The sequence below is a fragment of the Orycteropus afer genome, unplaced genomic scaffold (assembly GCF_000298275.1).
Source record: "Orycteropus afer afer isolate SDZICR_OR568_19922 unplaced genomic scaffold, OryAfe1.0 scaffold00495, whole genome shotgun sequence".
Classification (NCBI taxonomy): Eukaryota; Metazoa; Chordata; class Mammalia; order Tubulidentata; family Orycteropodidae; genus Orycteropus; species Orycteropus afer.
The window spans coordinates 1,704,237-1,723,466 of record NW_006922082.1 but is presented as its reverse complement, the minus strand read 5'-3'; positions in this window follow the sequence as shown (position 1 = coordinate 1,723,466).

The following is a 19,230-nucleotide window of genomic DNA, read 5'->3' as shown; positions in this document are numbered from 1 at the left end:
GTTACATTTCTCGACTGTTGCCTTGTCACCTATGATGGAGGGATTGTGCAGCCACACAGTGCTCAGGTGACTAATCTGGTTTTCCCAAGAATCCCCTTCTCCTATCTGCTGGTGATAACTCAGTTGGTGTTTCTTAAAAAAAAAAAAAAAAAAAAACTCAAAAACATGTACAATGAAAACCAAGTCTTTCTATACAACCAACCTGCCTCCCTGTCCTCCTTCTCCTCCTCATAGGAAGTCACTCTCAAGAGTTTAATCTGTAAATCTCCAGATATATTATCTGGAGATACTTTAGGCATGTTGTTGTTGTTGTTATGTGCCGTCGAGTCAAACCCGACTCATAGCGACCCCTCCTTGGGTTTCCAAGGCAGTATCACAACGGAAGTAGGATTGCCCAGCCTTTCTTCCGAGGAGCAGCTGGTGGGTTTGAACCGCCAGCTGTCTGGTTAGCAGGCAAGTGTCTTAGCCACTATGCTACCAGAGCTCCCACTTTAGGCATATACCAGCCATTTAGCAGTTTGCGTGTATGTGGAGTGTGTGAGAGTGTATTTTTTTACACAGATGCTATAGCACACTCCACACTGTTCAGTACCTTGCTATTTCACTTAATAATATACCTGCCTTTGTATATAAGTGTGTCATAATTTATTTCACTATTACCCTCCTAGTAGGAATTTAGGTGGTTCTAGCCTGGCATAGTGCCTAAGGCATTTGACTGCTAACCAGAAGGTTGGAGGTTCAAACCCACCAGCCACTCCTCAGAAGGAAGATTGAGCAATCTACTTCCGTAGATTGGAAACCCAAGGAAGGTCACTTTGAGTCGAATTGACTCAATGACAGTGAGTTTGGTTTTGGTTTTTAGAGCCTTTTGTTACGACAATCAATGCTCCTGCAGGGAGTGTCTTGGTATATATGTTTGTTTGCACTTAAGTCTATAGCTGCAAGATAAATTTATAAATGTAACACTGCCGAGTCAAAGCTTTTTAAATTTTTGATAAATTTTCACCAAACTGTCCTCTAAAAAATTTGTACAGATTTGCATACACACACATACAATTTGCAACACCACCAACAACAATGGACAAGATTGCCTGTCTCCCCACATCCTCACTAACATAGAGTATTATCAGACCTTCTGATCTTCAGTGAGTCCACTTAGAAAGTCCTTGTCCAAGAGGAGGTGATGATGATCTGTCTCTTTCTTTGGACTGTGAGTTTCTCCAAAGCAGGGACTGTATTTTTCTGTTTCTGTGTCCCCAGAGCAGGTCTCAGCACCATGTATTTGCTTAAGAAGTGTTTACAAAATATTGGATGCAAGGAAACATTGTCATTTTGGCAAGCCTGGAAGGAAGGTGTGGAGGCTTGGGGCTGAGCAGGTGACCTGACCATAAGGACTTAAAGACCACTTTCTCTTTCAGGCCCTGGTCAAGCTTCTGCTCAAACCCCAAAGCCCCTCCTCTTGCAGAAGCCTCACAGACCTCAATCTCTGAGGTTGAAGACCCAGAATTTCCAAGGCAGCTCCCAGCTAGTTCTTCTGCATGCCAGGGATGGGCCTCATCCTCACTGAAATACCTATAGACTGGAAACAAATCAAGTGTCCAGATAGAGGGGATGGGCTGAATCAGTGTGTCCTTTAGAGCTCTCTGTGATGATGGAATTTTTCACCATCTGCGTGTCCAGTCTGCTAGCCATGGACCACATTTATCTACTGAGCACTCAAAATGTGGCTGATGTGACTGAGGAAGTGAATTTTACATTTTAATTTTTAATTTCAATTTAACTAGCCACATGTGGCTAGTGGCTACCATATTGAACAGTGGAGAACTAAATAAATTCTGGTATATCCTCCCCCTGGAAAACTACACAGCTTCCAAAAAAAAACAGCGATCCCAAGTAGATGGGAACATCTTCAGGGATCTTTTTAAGCAAAGATAAGATGCAGAGCAGCACATGTAGTGTGTGCCCACTTGGAAGAAAGGAGGTGGAAGTAAGACAAAATGTTTGCATTTGCTTGAATTTGCATACAAAGAATAATGAAAGTGGTGACCTTTAGTGCTGGAAAAACAAGAGGGACAAGGACAGGCTGGGAGCAAGATGTCACGATGAATTTCCTTCTCTATCATTTTTATTTTTGAACCATATGCAAAGAAATTTTTAACCTATTCACAAAGTTACGCTCAAACTTAAGGCATTTGACTGCTAACCAGAAAGCTGGCAGTTCAAACCCACCAGCCACTCCTTGGAAGGAAGGTTGGGCAATCTACTTCCATAGAGATACCACCTTGGAAACCCAAGGGGGAGGGGGTTGCTGTGAGTGGGAACCGACTCGACAGCGGTGAGTTTGGTTTTTTTTTTTTATCTATCTTGACAACTTGAAGTAGATGAGGAGTGAAACCTCACTACACTGTCTTTTCTATGTGACCCACCAAAGGACATCTCCAGGAGGTTGGGACACAGAACACCTCATGAGCCACATCCCCAGATGCTGCAGGTACCCCAATCTGGCCAAATGTCAGAACTGGAATCTTAGGGGATGGGACCAGGAACCTGTGCCTTTCAAGTTCTACCAGGTAACTCTCAGAGCAGATGCTGAACTGCCCTTCACCAATCAATACCTTAACAATCAATACCTCCTAGTGCAAAGAGGACAGACCCTTGCACCTGGCACTTGTCTCTTCCCTGTAGATAGCAATGGTCACTGATACCTTCTGAGCACTGACAGTGTACTGGGCGTGGAGGCCCTGTCCCTGGGTCATCCTAATCCAGGCAGCAGCCCCGCAGCACAGGCCTCATGATCCCTAAGCTGAGTGTCCTCTTGAATGACTACTCAAGGTCACAGCTGGTAAAGGTCAGAGCTACAATCTGAACCCCATCATTAACTTCCTGAGCCTCAGTTTTCTCCTCTGAAAAGATGAAGATAGGATTTCATAGAATTGTTTTGAATATTAAATGACATTTCATATAAAGGGCTTAGCAGAGACTTCTATTTCTGGACTCGAAACTCAGAGAAATACTTCTGGTACCCAATCCAGAAACCCACTGCCGTGAAGAAAACTCCAACTCAAAGTAACCCTATAGGGTGGAGTAGACCTGCTCCATAGGGCTTTCAAGGCTGTAATCTTTACGGAAGCAAACTGCCATATCTTTCTCCTACAGAGCAGCTGGTGGTTCAAATTGCTAACCTGTCAGTTAGCAGCCAAGCACTTAACCACTGCACCACCAGGGCTCCTTCCTTCTGGTTAAAAATGTCTGAAAATGTTAATTAAGATACAATATTTGTGTGTGTGTGTGTGTGTGTGTGTGTGTATTATTTTCAATGCAAGGCTGAATTGGCAAGAAAAGAAAACCCCCCCAAAGGCCAGAAACAATGAAAAGCCCCTGACCAGAAAAGCAACAAGACAAAGCCTGGAGCCTTATGAGGCAGGAGGTTGGATCAGAGACAATCTCCCCATCATAAGAGTCCAGGATGCACAAATGGTGACATCCTTGAGTAAACTTGAAAAAAAAGTACACCCTGCAGTGGCAGGTGGTGGAGATACTTGCCTACCTCAATTTATCAGGAAAATATAATCATTCTACCCTTGTATGTACCTAATAGCATAGCCTTGAAAATCATAAAGCAGAAATTGTGAGGAAAAATGGACAAATCCTCCAATGAAATGGGATATTTATGATGGGAAAAGCTGCCTCCTCAAAGGAGAATTGACCTTAATGACATGAATTTCATGGCATTTGTTGATGTGGCATGACTCAAAATGAGAAGAAACAGCTGAAAATATCCAATAATAATCAGAACATGGAACAAAGTATGAATCTAGGAAAATTGGAAGTCATCAAAAAATGAAATAAAAACACATAAAGATCAACATCCTAGGCCATTAGTGAGCTGAAATGGACTACACTAGCCATTTTGAACCAGATAATCATGTGGTCTACTATCCTGGGAATGACAAATTGAAGATAAATGGCATCACATTCATAATCAAAAAGGACATTTCAAGATCTATCCTGAAGTACCATGCTGTCAGTGATAGGATAGTACTCCTAGGTCTACAAGGAAGACTACAGTTACTGCTACTGTTATTCAGATTTGCACACCAACCACTAATGCCAAAGATTAAAAAATAAAAGATTTTTAAATCAATTTCTGGAGTCTGAAATTGATCAAACATGCCATCAAGATGCATTGGTAATTACTGGTGACTGGAATGCAAAAATTGGAAACAAAGAAGGATCAGTAGTTGGAAAATATGGCCTTGGTGATAGATATGACACCAGAGATAACATGATACAATTTTGCAAGACCAACGATTCACTCACTGCAAATTCTTTTTTCAATAATATAAATAGTAACTACAGATGTGGACCTTGCAGGATGGAATACACAAGAATCAAATCAACTACATTTGTGGAAAGAGATAATGGAGAGGTTCAACATCATCAGTGAGAACAAAGCTAGGGGCCTACTGCATAACAGACCATTAATTACTCACATGCAAGTTCAAGTTAAAGCTGAAGAAATTAAATCCACAAGAGCCAAAGTATGACCTTGAGTATATCCCACTTGAATTTGGAGACCATCTCAAGAATAGATTTAACACATTGAACACTAATGACCCAAGATAAAGAGACTTATGGGATGACATACATGAAGAAAGCAAAAGGTTATTAAAAAGAAAAAAAAAAAAGACAAAAATGGATGTCAGAAGAAACTCTGAAACTTACTTTTGAACAAATAGCTCAAATGAATGGAAAAAATGATGAAGTGAAAGAGCTGAACAGAAGATGTCAGAGGACAGCTTGAGAAGATAAAGTATTATAACAACATGTGCAAAGACCTGGAGTTAGAAAATAAAAGGGAAGAACATGCTCAACATTTCTTAAGGTGAAAGAACTGAAGAAACTTCCGTTTCTTAGCCTCAAGTTGCAATATTGAAGGATTCTGTGGGCAGAATATTTAATAATGTAGGAAGCATCAAAAGAAGATGGAAGGAATACACAGTCACTGTACCAAAAAGACCTGGTCTGTGTTCAGCCATTTCAGGAGGTGGCATATGATCAAGAACCAACAGGACTGAAGGATGTAGTCCAAGCTGCACTGAAGTCATGGATGAAAAACAGGACTCTAGGAATTGAGGAATATCAATTGAGGTGTTTCAACAAATGGTTGCAATGCTGGAAGCACTTACTTGGCTATGGCAAGAAATTTAGAAGAGAGCTACCTGGCCAACCACCTGGAAGAGATCCGTATGTGTGCCCATTCCAAAGAAAGGTGATCCCACAGAATGTGGAAATGACTGAGCGACATCATTAATACCACATACAAGTAAAGTTTTGCTGAAGATAATTCAACAATGGTTGCAGCAGTATATTGACAGGGAACTTCCAGAAATTCAAGCCAGATTCAGAAGAGGACATGGAAGGAGAGATATCATTGCTGATGTCAGATGGATCTTGATTGAAAACAGAGAATACCAGAAAGAAATTGACCTGTGTTTTATTGACTATGCGAAGGCATTTGACTGTGTGGCTCTAACAAAGCATGGGTAACACTGAGAAGAACAGTAATTCCAAAACACTTAATTATGCTCATGAGGAACCTATGCATAGACCAAGAAGCAGTTGTTTGAACAGAACAAGAGTACACTATATGGTTTAAAATTTAAAAAGTGTGTGTCAGTGTTGTATGCTTTTATCATTTTTATTCAATCTGCATGCTGAGCAAATAACCTGAGAAGCTGGACTATATGAAGAAGCATGTGGCATCAGGATTGGAGGAAGACTCATTATCAACCTGTGATATTAGATGATGCAACCTTACTTGCTGAAAGTGAACAGAACTCAAAATACTTGCTGATGAAGATCAAAGAGTACAGCCTTCAATATGGATTACACCTCAACATAAAGAAAACAAAAATCCTCACAACTGGACCAATAAACAACATCATCATAAATGGAGGAAAGATTGAAGTTGTCAAGGATTTCATTTCACTTGGATCCACAATCAGTACCTATGGAAGCACCAGTCAAGAAATGAAATTACAGTATGGAAGTAGATTGCCCAACCTTCCTTCTGAGGAGTGGCTGGTAGGTTTGAACCGCCAGCCTTCTGGTTAGCAGTCAAATGCCTTAGGCACTACACCACCAGAGTGCCTACAAGGACATTATGCTGAGTGAAATAAGTCAATCACAGAAGGATAAATATTTTATTAGTTCACTATTGTAAAAAGTCAAGGAAAGGTTTATATATGGAAGGAAATGTTCTTTGTCAGTTACCAGGGATGGGAGAAGAGGGGTGGGAAAATTGCTAGATAGGTAAGAAACAAGTATGGATTTGGGTGAAGGGAAAGGCAATATACCAAAAGAGAGTGACCAACACAATAATACTAAGGAAAAGAATGACACAGAGAGATACGTAAGAGGGTAAAAGAAAAAGAAAAGAAATCAAACTACGTATTGCATTGGGCAAATGTGCTGTAAAAGACCTCTTGAAAGTGTTAGAAAGCAAGATGTCACTTTGAGGACTAAGGTGCTCTTGACTGAAGCCATAGTGTTTTCAATCACTTCATATGCATGCAAAAGCTGGACAATGAATGAGGAAGACCAAAGAAAAATTGACACATTTGAATTGTGGTGTTGGAGAAGAATATTGAATATACTATGGACTGCCAGAAGAATGAACAAATCTCTCTTGGAGGAAGTACAGCCAGGGTGCTTCTTAGAAGTGAGGGCGGAGAGATTTGGTCTCACATACTTAGGATACGTTATCAGGAGGGACCAGTCCCTGGAGAACATCATGCTTGGTAAAGAAGAGGGTCAATGAAAAAGAGGAAGACCGTCAATGAGATGGATTGATACAGCTCCAAGAATGGGCTCAAACATGACAGCATTTATGAAGAGGGCACAGGACCAGGCAGCAGTTTGTTCTGTTGTCCATTGGGCTGCTATGAGTCAGAGCCCACTCAATAGCACCTACCAACCAAAACAATGGGAAACTTACATCCCCTTCCTCCGGAACTGGTCATTTTTTGACAAACAGACAAACAATTCAGGAAGGATATAGAAAATATGAACAATGAAATTGATTAACTTAATCTAATAGAAAAATCTGAATACCCCAGCCAACAACCAGAGAATACACTTTTGCTTTCAGCCACACATTGTGTCTCAATGTCACACATGAGACATTGAGAAAAGTGACCACTTATCAGACCATAAAGTAAGTCTTGACTGTTGTTGTTGTTATGTGCCGTCGAGTCGGCCCCAACTCATAGTGACCCCTCCTTGGGTTTCCGAGGCAGTATCACTACGGAAGTAGGATTGCCCAACCTTCCTTCTGAGGAGTGGCTGGTGGGTTTGAACCGCCAGCCATCTGGTTAGCAGGCAAGTGTCTTAGCCACTATGCTACCAGAGCTCCCAACTAGTTCAAAAATTATACAGACCACATTCTCTGAAAGCAATAGAATTAAATTAGAAATCAATAATAAAATAGATAGCAAAAAAAAAAGTTTTTTCATGCATTTGAAAATGTCAAAATATACTTCATGGATTAAGGAAGAATTCATAACAGGAATTGGAAGATCTCTAGAACAAAATATGAAAAATGCTCTCTATGAAGCCCTTCACCACCAGCTGCTGCTATCCAGTCAACTCTGACTAAAGACAGCCCCGTGTGTGAGAGAGCGGAACTGTGCTCCATAGGGTTTTCAGTGGCTGATTTTTTGGAAATAACAAAGTTATCACTTTGAAGATTAAGGTGTGCCTGACCCAAGCTATGGTATTTTCAATAGCTTCATGTGTATGTAAGAGCTGGACAATGAATAAGGAAGACCACAGAAGAATCAATGCATTTGAATTGTGGTTTTGGCAAAGAATGTTGAATGCACTATGGACTGCTAGAATGAACAAACTTGTCTTGGAGGAAGTACAGCTGGAATGTTCCTTAGAAGTGAGAATGGCCAGACTTCATTCATGACTTTGGTCATGTTGTCAGAAGAGACCAATCCTGGAGAAGGATATAATGCTTGGTAAAGTAGAGGGTCAGCAAAAAGGGAGAAGACCCTCATGAGATGAATTGATACAGTGGCTGCAAAGATGAGCTCAAGCATAGCAACTATTGTGAGGATGGCGCAGAACCAGGCAATGTTTCATCCTGTTGTACAAAGGGTTCCTATGAGTTGAAACCAACTCAATGGCACCTAACAACAACATTTTCTGGAAATAGATCACCAGGCCTTTCTTCCAAGGCACCTCTGGATGAACTCGATCTTCCAACTTTATGGTTAGCACCAAGTGGAGCATGTTAACTATTTACACCACCCAGGGATTTCCAATAACACATAAAACCAAAAAAAGAAAACAAACCCAAACCTGTTTCTGTGGAGTCGATTCCCACTCATGGAGACCCCATGTATTCCAGGGTAGAACAGAGCTCCAAAGGGTTTTCTTGGCTGTAATATTTACAGAAGCAGAGCACCCTGCTTTTATTCTGTGGCGCCATTGGCTAGTTTCGAACCTCTAACCTTTCAGTTAGTAGCTAAGTGCAAGCCATTTGTGCCACACTAGGGCATCATTAGCACAAACCAAAAACAAGACAAAACCCACTGCTATTTAGTCGATTCTGACTCATAACGATCCTTTAGGATTGAGTAGAACTGCCCTATAGGATTTCCAAGGCTATAAATCTTTACAGAAGCCACATTGGTTTTGAACCACTGACCTTGAGGTTAGCAGTCAAGTATTTAACCACTGTTCCCCCAGGGCTCCTTCTATTAGCACACATTGCCCTGAAAGTGGAAGTGAGGGTGATGATGACAACTTGGCAGCGATAGTTTGTATGTATGGGAGGAGGCATCTGTAGGACAAATTTGTTAGTTGTTCTGAGGTCAAAGGAGGACAGGTAAAGGCTAAAGGATTGAGATTGGGGGTAACCACTAAATCTGGGCCCAAAGGATGAGATGCAAACAACAGTCTTGTGAGTTGGGGATTATTCTAGTTCCATTTTACTAATGAGCTCACTGAGGCTGCCGGTGGTGAAGTAACTCAAGCCACAAGTTAGAAAGTGGCAGAGACAGGACTCACACACAGGTTGGCCTCTGGCTTTTCATGCTGACTCTCATTGCAGTTCTAGTCTAACAGGTACTTCCTCCTTGAGGAAAGATCCAAGGGGTGTGGGGACGAGCTCTGGTTAACATCTTGTGTCTTAATCTCAGAAATAGTCTGCTAAGGAGGAATTTGGTCCCCTGTCAGGTTCTGGTGTGTCTGGCTGACCTGAGAGGCCACAAACCACAGCCATCACCTTCATCAGTCTGTCTATCTATAGCAACCAATCCTGCTAGCCCAGCCAAAAGAGGAAAAGCTGGTATTTCCTTTCAGGGGCCTGTTGTTGTTGTTGTTGTCATCATCATTAGGTGCCATCAAGTTGGCTCCAACTCATAGCAACACCATGTACAACAGAACGAAACCTGCGCGGTCCTGGGCCATCCTCACAATTCCTGCTATGCTTCAGCCCATTGTTGCAACCACTGTGTCAGTCCGTCGCATTGAAAGTCTTCCTCTTTTCACTGACCCCCTACCCTAGCAAGCATGATGTCCTTCTCCGGGGACTAGTCCCTCTTGATAACATGTCCAAAGTATGTAAGACAAAGTCTTGCCATCCTCACTTCTAAAGAACACCTTGGCTGTACTTCCTCTAAGACAAATCTTTCCATGGCACACTCAGTATTCTTCTCCAACATCAACATTCAAACACAACAATTCTTTTTCAGTCTTCTTTATTCATGATCCAGCTTTTGCATGCATACGAAGTGACTGAAAACACCATGGCTTGGGTCAGGTGCACCTTAGTCCCCGAAGTAACATCTTTGCTTCTTTTTTTTTAATATTTTAAAAACACATTTTTATTCATTTCACTATTTTTTTTTCTTTTTTAAACTTATATTTGATTTGGGCTGGAAGCCATAGGAGTGGGTTCAATTCCAGACCTGAAGGGCAGCTAGGGGCCATAGTCTCAGAGGTTCCAGCAGGCTCTATCAGACCACCAAACCTGGACCATTTTTTGTTTTTGTTTTTTTACGATTTTGAGTTTTGTTCCACATCATTCTCCCACTCTATCCAGGATCTTCTTGGGAACTCTGGTGGTACAGTGCCTAAGGCATTTGACTGCTAACCAGAAGGCTGGTAGTTCAAACCCACTAGCCACTCCTCAGAAGGAAATCTGGGCAATCTAGTGATACTGCCTCAGAAACCCAAAGGAGTCGCTATGAGTTGGATCTGACTCGATGGCAGTGAGTTTGTTTTTTTGGTTTATCCAGGATCTTCTACATTGATCCCCCTCTGAGTGGTTGACAGTGGTAGCCGGGCACCATTTATAGTTCTGGTCTCATAGTCGTATAGGCTGAGGATCGCATGGTGTACCAGTCCCTTGGACTACATCTTTGCTTCTTATAAGAGGTCTTCTGCAGCAGATTTGCCCAATGCAGTACGTCGTTTGATTTCTTGACTGCTGCTTCCATGGGTGTTGATTGTGGATCCAAGTAAAATGAAATCCTTGACAACTTCAATCTTTTCTGTTTTTCATGATTTGCTTATTGGTCCAGTTGTGAGCATTTTTTGTTTGCTTTATGTTAAGTTGTAATCCATACTGAAGGCCGTACGTAGTCTTTGATCTTCATCAGTAAGTGTTTCAACTCTTTCAGCAAGCAAGGTTGTGTCATCTACATATCACAGGTTATTAATGAGTCTTTCTCCAATCCTGATGCCATGTGTTTCTTCATATAGTATAGCTTCTTGGATTATTTGCTTAGTATACAGATTGAATAAGCATGGGTGAGAGGATATAACCCTGACACACCTTTCCCAATTTTAAACCATGCAGTATCCCCTTGTTCTGCCTGAATGACTGCCACTTGGTCTGTGTATAGTTTTACATAAGCACAATTAAATGTTCTGGAATTCCCATGTTTCACAATGTTATCCATAATTTGCTGTGATCCACACAGCTGAGTGCCTTTGCATAACCAGCAAAACACAGGTGATCATTTTTCTCATATTCTCTGCTTTCAGTCAAGATCCACCTGACATCAGCAATGATATCTCTCGTTTCATGTCCTCTTCTGAACCCGACTTGAATTTCTGGCAGTTCCCTGTTGATTTACTGCTGCAACCATTGTTACAAAACTTTACTTGTGTGTGATATTAATGTTATTGTTCGATCATTTCCACATTCTGTGGGATCACCTTTCTTTGGAATGGGCAGAAGTATGGATCTCTTCCAGTTGGTTAGCCAGGTAGTTGTCTTCCAAATTTCTTGTCATAGACAAGTGAGTGCTTCCAAAGTTGCATCCATTTGCTGAAACATCTCAATGGGTATTCTGTCGATTCCTGGAGCCTTGTTTTGCCAGTTCCTTCAGTGCAGCTTGGACTTCTTCCTTCAATACCATCAGTTCTTGATCACATGCTACCTCCTGAAACGGTCAGACATCGACCGATTCTTTTTGGTGCATTGACTCCGTGCATCCCTCCACCTTCTTCTGATGCTTCTTGTGTCATTAAATATTTTGCCCATAAAATCCTTCAATATTGCAACTTGGAGCTAAAGTTTTTTCTTCAATTCTTTCAGCTTAAGAAATGCCAAGTGTGTTCTTCCCTTTTGATTTTTTCTAATTCTAGGTTTTTGCACATTTCATTATAACACTTTACTCTTCTTGAGCCACCCCTTGAAATCTTCTGTTTAACTCTTTTACCTACTTTTTCCATTCACTTTAGCTAGTCTATGTTCAAAAGAAAGTTTCAAAGTTTCTTCTGTCATCCATTTTGGTCCTTTCTTTCTTTCCTGACTTTTTAGTGAACTTCTGCTCTCACAACTAGGTCCAATCCAAGCAGGGGCCAAATAGAATGGGAAGAACAGATGCCCAGAGAAAAGACAGGCACACCCTCAGGACCAGGGGCTCACCGATGGTTGGGAACAAAGCCTTAAGCCTGGTGCACAGTAACTGTTTAATGAATGCTGAGTGAGGAAACATTTAGGGATGACTTGCCTGACACCAAGCATCGTGCCTATGAAATGATCTTGTTTAGTTTGAGCCCCACAGTAACAGACTGAAATCGGAATTTTCAGCCCATTTTCTACAAATGAGGAAACTGAGGCTCAGAGAGGTTAAGTCAACTTGTCCAAGGTCAAGACGATGACAGAGCAAATACAAGAGCCCAAGTCTCCAGCCCCAGCTCCCCCTACCAATTCCCCTGCATCAGAGGCAGCCAGATTTCAAAGGTCTTCCTCCCGGACAGCCAACTGAGCCAGAGGCCACGGTGATGAAATCCAAGATCAAGGCAAGGTCCTGTGGTCTTGGGCAAGCAGCAGAACCTCTCTACTCATTGCTTAATAAATATTTATGGTGGGCCAACTGTGTGCCAGGCACTGGGGTGGACATGGGGGGAGAAGAAATAGAGCCAGGCCTGCCCAGTCAGAGCTTACAGCCTAGAGAGGGGAAAGTGAGTAAAGGTAAGGTTCTGTGTACCACAGGGGTCCCTGAGAAGAAACACTGACCCCAGACTTACCCTGACATTAGTAGGTCCAGGGCAAAAAGTCAATTGAAACCCACTTATAATTCATCTAAATATTTAAAAGATATGAATCAAGCCAATATAGATAAGTAACATAGGTTCTAACCTCTTACCCTGGAAAACATGCCTTCATAAAGAGCTGGAAAGCCAGGTTCAAGTGAAAAGTTCCAGACTGTAGCTCTGCACTGGAACAGGACAGTGCCAGGAGAGCACCCTCTTCTCTTCCCACCCCCAGCTCTGTCCTGCACTAAGAGGGATGTCACACATAAATGCGTGACCATCCTAGCCCCTGCATCCAGGCCCTATCTACAGACAGCACCTCTGGCCACCCATCGGCCTAGGACTGCACACACCAACTGTATGGTCTGCCCTTAGAAGGGTAGACCTAGGATGAAGCCTGTGCAGACCATGGAAGCAGACTTGGAGGCCTTGGGGCAGGGAATCCCACAGGCCCAGATAGCTAGGGAAGGGTCTAGACCTGCATGTTCAAGATGATAGCCAGTAGTCACATGTAGCTATTTGAATTTCAATTTGAATTAATTAAAATATAATAAAGCTAAAAGTTCCATTCCTCAGTCACACATTTCAAGGCCTCACTAGCCACCTGTGACTAGTGACTACCAAATTGCATAGTGCAGATAGAGAGCATCCCCGTGATCACAGAAGGTTCTACAGGACAGCACTAATCTAGGTGAGGCAGGGCTCCTAGCGGGAGGGACGCAGCTAGAGGACACCAGAGCAGGACCCCTCTTGCCCAGGTGTTAAGGGCAGAACTGGAGAACTGCCTGAAGAGGTCAGGAAGGCTTTACCACAGAGATGGGGTCATTTGAGTATTTAAGGAATTAGTTGGAGGAAGGAAGAAAGAAAGGAGGCTGGCTGGTTCAAACACAACAGTGTGTGCAAAGCACAGCGGCCATGACCTGGTGGGGGACACGCAACTATTTTGGTATGACGAGGGGTGCAGGAGTGGGGAGGGGGGAATCTGGAAGGATCCAAAAGCCTGATCTTCAAGGTCCTGCTTGGCTGACTAAGGAGATGAGACCTGAGCCTAGTGGTTGATGGGGTCAGGTGTGGCAGGAGAAACAGTCAGCTGGGCATATCAGAAAATGAAGGAAGAATTGAAGACCAGATAGGGAATGTATTTAGTTTAACAGCAGACCAGGAGAGAGAAGTGACAGGGAGAGAAGAGAGAGAGCTTTCAGAGGGAAGACATGGCTTTGATGTAAGGGGAGAAGGAAGGGTGAAACAAGCATAGCTCAGGTTTGGAGAACAGGTGATAGAGAGATGGTGGGGTCACAATGGGGACAAGGACAAAGGAGGAGGTAGATTTGGAGAGAAATAAACCGTTCTGTTTTGGATTCATGGGGTCTGAGGGGCATCCCACACCCAAGCAGGAGGTTGCAGATTCAGGCTGCCCTGGTTGGATGTTGAAGAAGAGAGGGAAGGCCCAGCCCAGGGTGTGTCAAGAGACCAATCTGAATATTGGAACCAGGAGAAAGTCACCACTTCAGGTGTGGGGGGTGCACAAGAAAGGGCCTGTGGCATTGCCCCAGATGAACCACCTCCTCAGGAGGTGCCCTCAGGAGGGTAGACTCCACACCTGATTTCTCTCTCCACTCCCCAAAGCAGCCAGCACGCACCAGGCAGCATTCGCCATTGGCTGAATGAAGAAATGGATTGTGTGAAGGGGCAGCAGGAAGATGGGTGGAGACTGCGGGAGCACGCCCTGAGAGGCTTCAAGACAAAGGGTGGGTTAGCTGTGTCCAAAGTCCCTGGGAGGAGGTCAGACAGGTAAGGATTAAGAAGAACACTGAGTTAGGCAATTAGCATGTCTCCAAAGCCCCTCAAAAGAACGCTGTCAACAGAAGAAGCTTAATTTCAAGGGCAAACTTGGTGATGGGAAGGGGGGTAGGGGCAGAATCAGAGGGGCACAGCCTAAGCTGGCCATCAGAAGAGAGAACACATGAATAATTAATGGTGCAGTCCTTAACCTGTTTTGAAAATCTGATAGGCTTTTTGACAACAACTCAGGTTAATCCTTAGAGGTTCAGAAGTCCAGGGTTCCAAGTACCCATTAGGGTGAAGAATCTCACACCAAGAATGTCACATTGCTTATGTAGTATTCCCACCTGGGATGCGTAACCTGAATCTAAACCTAAAGGAGTAACAAATCCAAAATGAGGAACAGTCAATTAAAAGAGAGAAGGAGGTCTCTACTCCGGAATGCATTTGAATTGTGGTGTTGGTGCTTCGTGGACTGCCAGAAGAACGAACGACTGAGTCTTAGAAGAAATACAACCAGAATGCCCCTTAGAAGCAAGGATGGCCAGATTTTGGCACTCATACTTCGGACACATCATCACAACATTGTGATGGACTGTGAGGATGGCACAGAACCGGGCAGCATTTCATTCCGTTGTGCATAGGGTCTCTGTGAGTCAAAACCAACTCGGTGGCATCTAACAAGAACATAGGACAGAACAGAACTGCCCCATAGGGTTTCCAAGGCTGTAATCTTTGCAGCAGACTGCCCCACCTTTGTCCCCCTTTTGGTTAGCAGCTGAGTTCTTAACCACTGGGCAACCTGGGCTCCTTTACTCTCAAATACTTAAGGAAAAAAATTTAAAAAATATATACATATACATATGCATATATATGGATGGATGGAGTGAGTGAACCTGCACAGGAAAATGGGGCAAAATGTTAACAACTAGGAAAGGAGTATGATGCTTGCACCTTTTCTATAAACTTGAAATTACTTCCAACTAAAAAAAAGAAAAGAAAAGAAACCTCCCAAAACCAGGAGCCCCCACCTAAAGTTAGGGACCTTAATCCTGGTCTTTTTCTCACAGCTTGGCCCGGGATGGACCCTCCAGTCGTTGTCTGGTGTGAACTGGATAGAATTAGGGACACAGGTGGCAGCCGGAAGGACAGAGGCCCGCCGCCTCGGGCCATTCCTTGGCCCCCGACATTTTCTGAGCTGACAGCTGGGGAGGCCAGGCAAACCAAGGCCGGGAGTGACTCACCCACGGGGTTCCCAGGGCGGTGGGAGAGGCGGAGCCTCGACCAGCAGGTGCCGCTGTTGAGTCAGCTCTGGCCGAACCTAGCCTAAGACAACACTGGACCTGAAGATGGTTAGCTCAGGGGTTTTTTCCAAGACCCTTCCCACCCGGATCTGTTAACAGCCTTGCTCATTCTAGCCCCCACCTGGCTTTCTGCTCCCAGGCCCTCAGCTTCCCGTACTCCTCCTCTACCATGGATGCCTCAAGTCAACCTCCTGGGACGATCCCAGGTGGAGGAGGGGAGAAAGGTGGCAGGAAGAAGCTTCAGTCTTAGGCCTTTGAGTCTGAGCAGCACATTCACCCCACCCCTTTCCTCCGCCTATTTCCTTGTCTCCCTCCGCCTTCTCCCCCTCCTCCTCCTCCTCCTGAGCCGCGTGACCCGGGCCAGCTGGTTTCAAAACAAACACACACCTCCTCAACCCATCCACACTAGTCCTGGGCCTTTCTCCAGGAGATGTGAGTTCTCAGACTCCATTCCCCTGATGAAAGAAGGGTGAAGACGGGGAGAGGGGGACGGCGTACTGGCGGAAGAAAAGATGCCCTGTGATGTTATTGCCTCCCATAGAAAGGAGTTGCTGTCAGGCTCCTCTGATAGAATGGACTAGGTCCAGGGAAGGGTCCTCCCTACCTAGGATGGTGACCCTGGCCCTTTACTGCCGCCCTCCCCTGACCTACTAGAGACTCAGGCCTGAGGGTCATTTTGACCACACCTTTCTGCCTCCAGGAAGGACCTTAAGTGTGTAAAGTTATTCCATTTCTACTAAAAAAAAAAAAAAAAAAAAAAAAAACCCTGTTGTCTAGGAGGCCATTCCAACTCATGGAGACCTCATGTGTTACAGAGTAGAACTGCTTCTCAGGGTTTTCCTGGCTGTGATCTTGGTGGAAGCAGATCAGGCCGTTCTTCTGCGGCACCACTGGGTATGTTTGAACCACCACCTTTAGGTTAGTAGCTGATTACACCACCTAGCCTGGGGACTCCTGAGACTATCAAAAAAAAAAAATTATATATATATATATTGTCATCGAGTCATAGCAACCCTGTAGGACAGAGTAGACCTGCCCCATTGGGTTTCCAAGGCTATAAATCTTTACGGAAGCAGACTGCCTCATCTTTCTCCTGCGGAGCACCTTGTGGGTTCAAATCGCCAACCTTCTGGTTAGCAGTCGAGCTAACCACTGCACCACCAGAGCTCCTTCCTGATCTCTAACCTTCACTAATCCCTTCAACAACCCTTCATTGAGCACCAGCTCCAGGAGAGGTACCAGGAGCTTTGTTGGTGCTATTGTTGTTAGTTGCCAAGGAGTAGATCCCAACTCATGTCAGCCCATTGCAGTCATGTTAAATCCTTACCAGCACAAGCAGCAGTGGGTGTTTTACTCTAAGCTGACTTGTCCAAAGACCCAGTTCAACCTAGTACTTCTCTGTGACTCTTGCTAATCCACCTGGTGGGGTTGATTGAATTCTGCCTTGGGGTCAACAAAGCACCTTACATAATATCTCAATGACTGCACTTGCCTCAAAGTCCTCCAATGATTAGTCATCATGAAACTCCCACCTTACCCAACTAAGCTCCAGAAAACAGCAACCAGGGGCCATGAAGCTTGCAGCCCTGCTCCACGCCCCCTTATTCTGTGGCCTTGATAAAGTTCCTTAACTCTTCAAGTTCTGTTTTTTCATCTGTAAAATTGAATTGATAGCAGTACCTTCTTCATGGGATTGATGTGATGGTTAAAAGAGGAAATACACATAAAGTACTTAGTACATTAGGAGCTCTGGTAGCATAGTCCCTAAGTCACTTGACTGCTAACCAGAAGGCCGGTGGTTCAAACCCACCAGCCACTCCTCGGAAGGAAGGTTGGGCAATCTACTTCCATAGTGATACCACCTCAGAAACCCAAGGAGGGGTCGCTATGAGTTGGCGGCCAACTAGACAGCACATAACAACAACAACAACAGCTTAGTACATCAAATTTAACTTTGAAAAGAGAAAAGTCCATCCCTACTACCCAAAAACCATATCCACTGCCACTGAGTCAATTCCGACTCATAGCAATCCTATAGGACAGAGAACTGCCCCATAAGGTTTCCAAGGCTGTAGATCTTTATGGAAGCAAACTGCCTCATCTTTCTCTCATGGCGCAGCTGGTGGGTTTGAACCGCTGACCTTTTGGTTGGCAGCTGAATGCTTTAGCCACTGCACCACCAGAGCTCTTTATACTCAGCTGATGGGGGTGTAAATTGTATAACCACTTTGGAAAACCATTTGGCAGTTTCTGTCAAGGCTGGATATATGTGTACTGCATGATCAGCAATTACACTCCTAGGAATTTCAAGAGGAATGTGTACATGTGCACCAAAGACACAATAATGTTCATAGCAGCACTAATCATTATAGCCCAAAACTAAAAACACCCAAATGTCCATCAGCAGTAGAACAGACGGATATATTTTGGTATATCTATACAATGGAGTATTATACAGCAACAAAAAGGAATGGACTATTGCTACTTGCAACAACACAAGTGAATCTCACAAACATAGTATTGAGGGCAGGGACCAAGCATAAAAAGGTACTTACAGCATGTTTACACTCACAGAAAGTTCCAAAACAGCCAGCTAATCTGTTACAGATTAGGGTAGCTATTACCCTTAAGGAGCAGTAATTGAAAGGGGCATGGAGGGCTTTGGGGTACCAGGACTGTTCTGTTTCTTTATGTGACTCTGGTTACACAACAGTGTTCATTTGTGAAAATTCATTAAGCTGTACAGTTATGCTTCATGCATCTTTTTGTATAAATGTTAAACTTTAGTTCAAAGTTGATATTAATATAAAAAAAGCTAAGTGAATTGAGCTATGGGTATAATAAAGATAAATCTTAAAACATTTGGAGTGAAGAACAAATTGATAAAAGATAATTGTAGTATGAATCACATAATTTTTAAAAGAGCCTTATACTACATATTGTTAAATATACAAACATATGTAGTACAAATAAAAGACATGCCACAAAAGCCCAACTCACTGCAGTTGAGTTGGTACAAACCCTCCTTGGGTTTCCAAGGCAATATCTTTACTGCAGTAGATTGCCCAGTACCTTCCAAGGATTGTCTGGTGTCTTTGAACCACCAGCCTTCTGGTTAGCAGTTAAATGCCTTAGGCACTATGCCACCAGAGCTCCTAAAAGACATGCAGGGGGATGATAAACACCAAATTCAGAACAGAAGTGAGCCTTCAGCGGGAGAGAAGGGACTGAAATATACACAGGGAGGTGCGGTCTTAGGCTTGTATTTCTTAAGTTGGTTGATTCCTAACAGGGTGTTCATTTTATTATTCTGTATACTTTTCTGATTAAAAAAAAAAACTCTCTGCCGTCCAGTCAAATCGGACTCATAGCGACCCCTCCTTGGGTTTCCGAGGCAGTATCACTATGGAAGTAGATGCCCCAACCTTCCTTCTGAGGAGTGGCTGGTGAGTTTGAACCACCAGCCTTCTGGTTAGCAGTCAAATGCCTTAGGCACTATGCCACCAGAGCTCCCACTTTTATGATTATCTGACATATTTCATAATTCAAAGAGCCTCAGTATTAGAAATGAGGGAAGCAG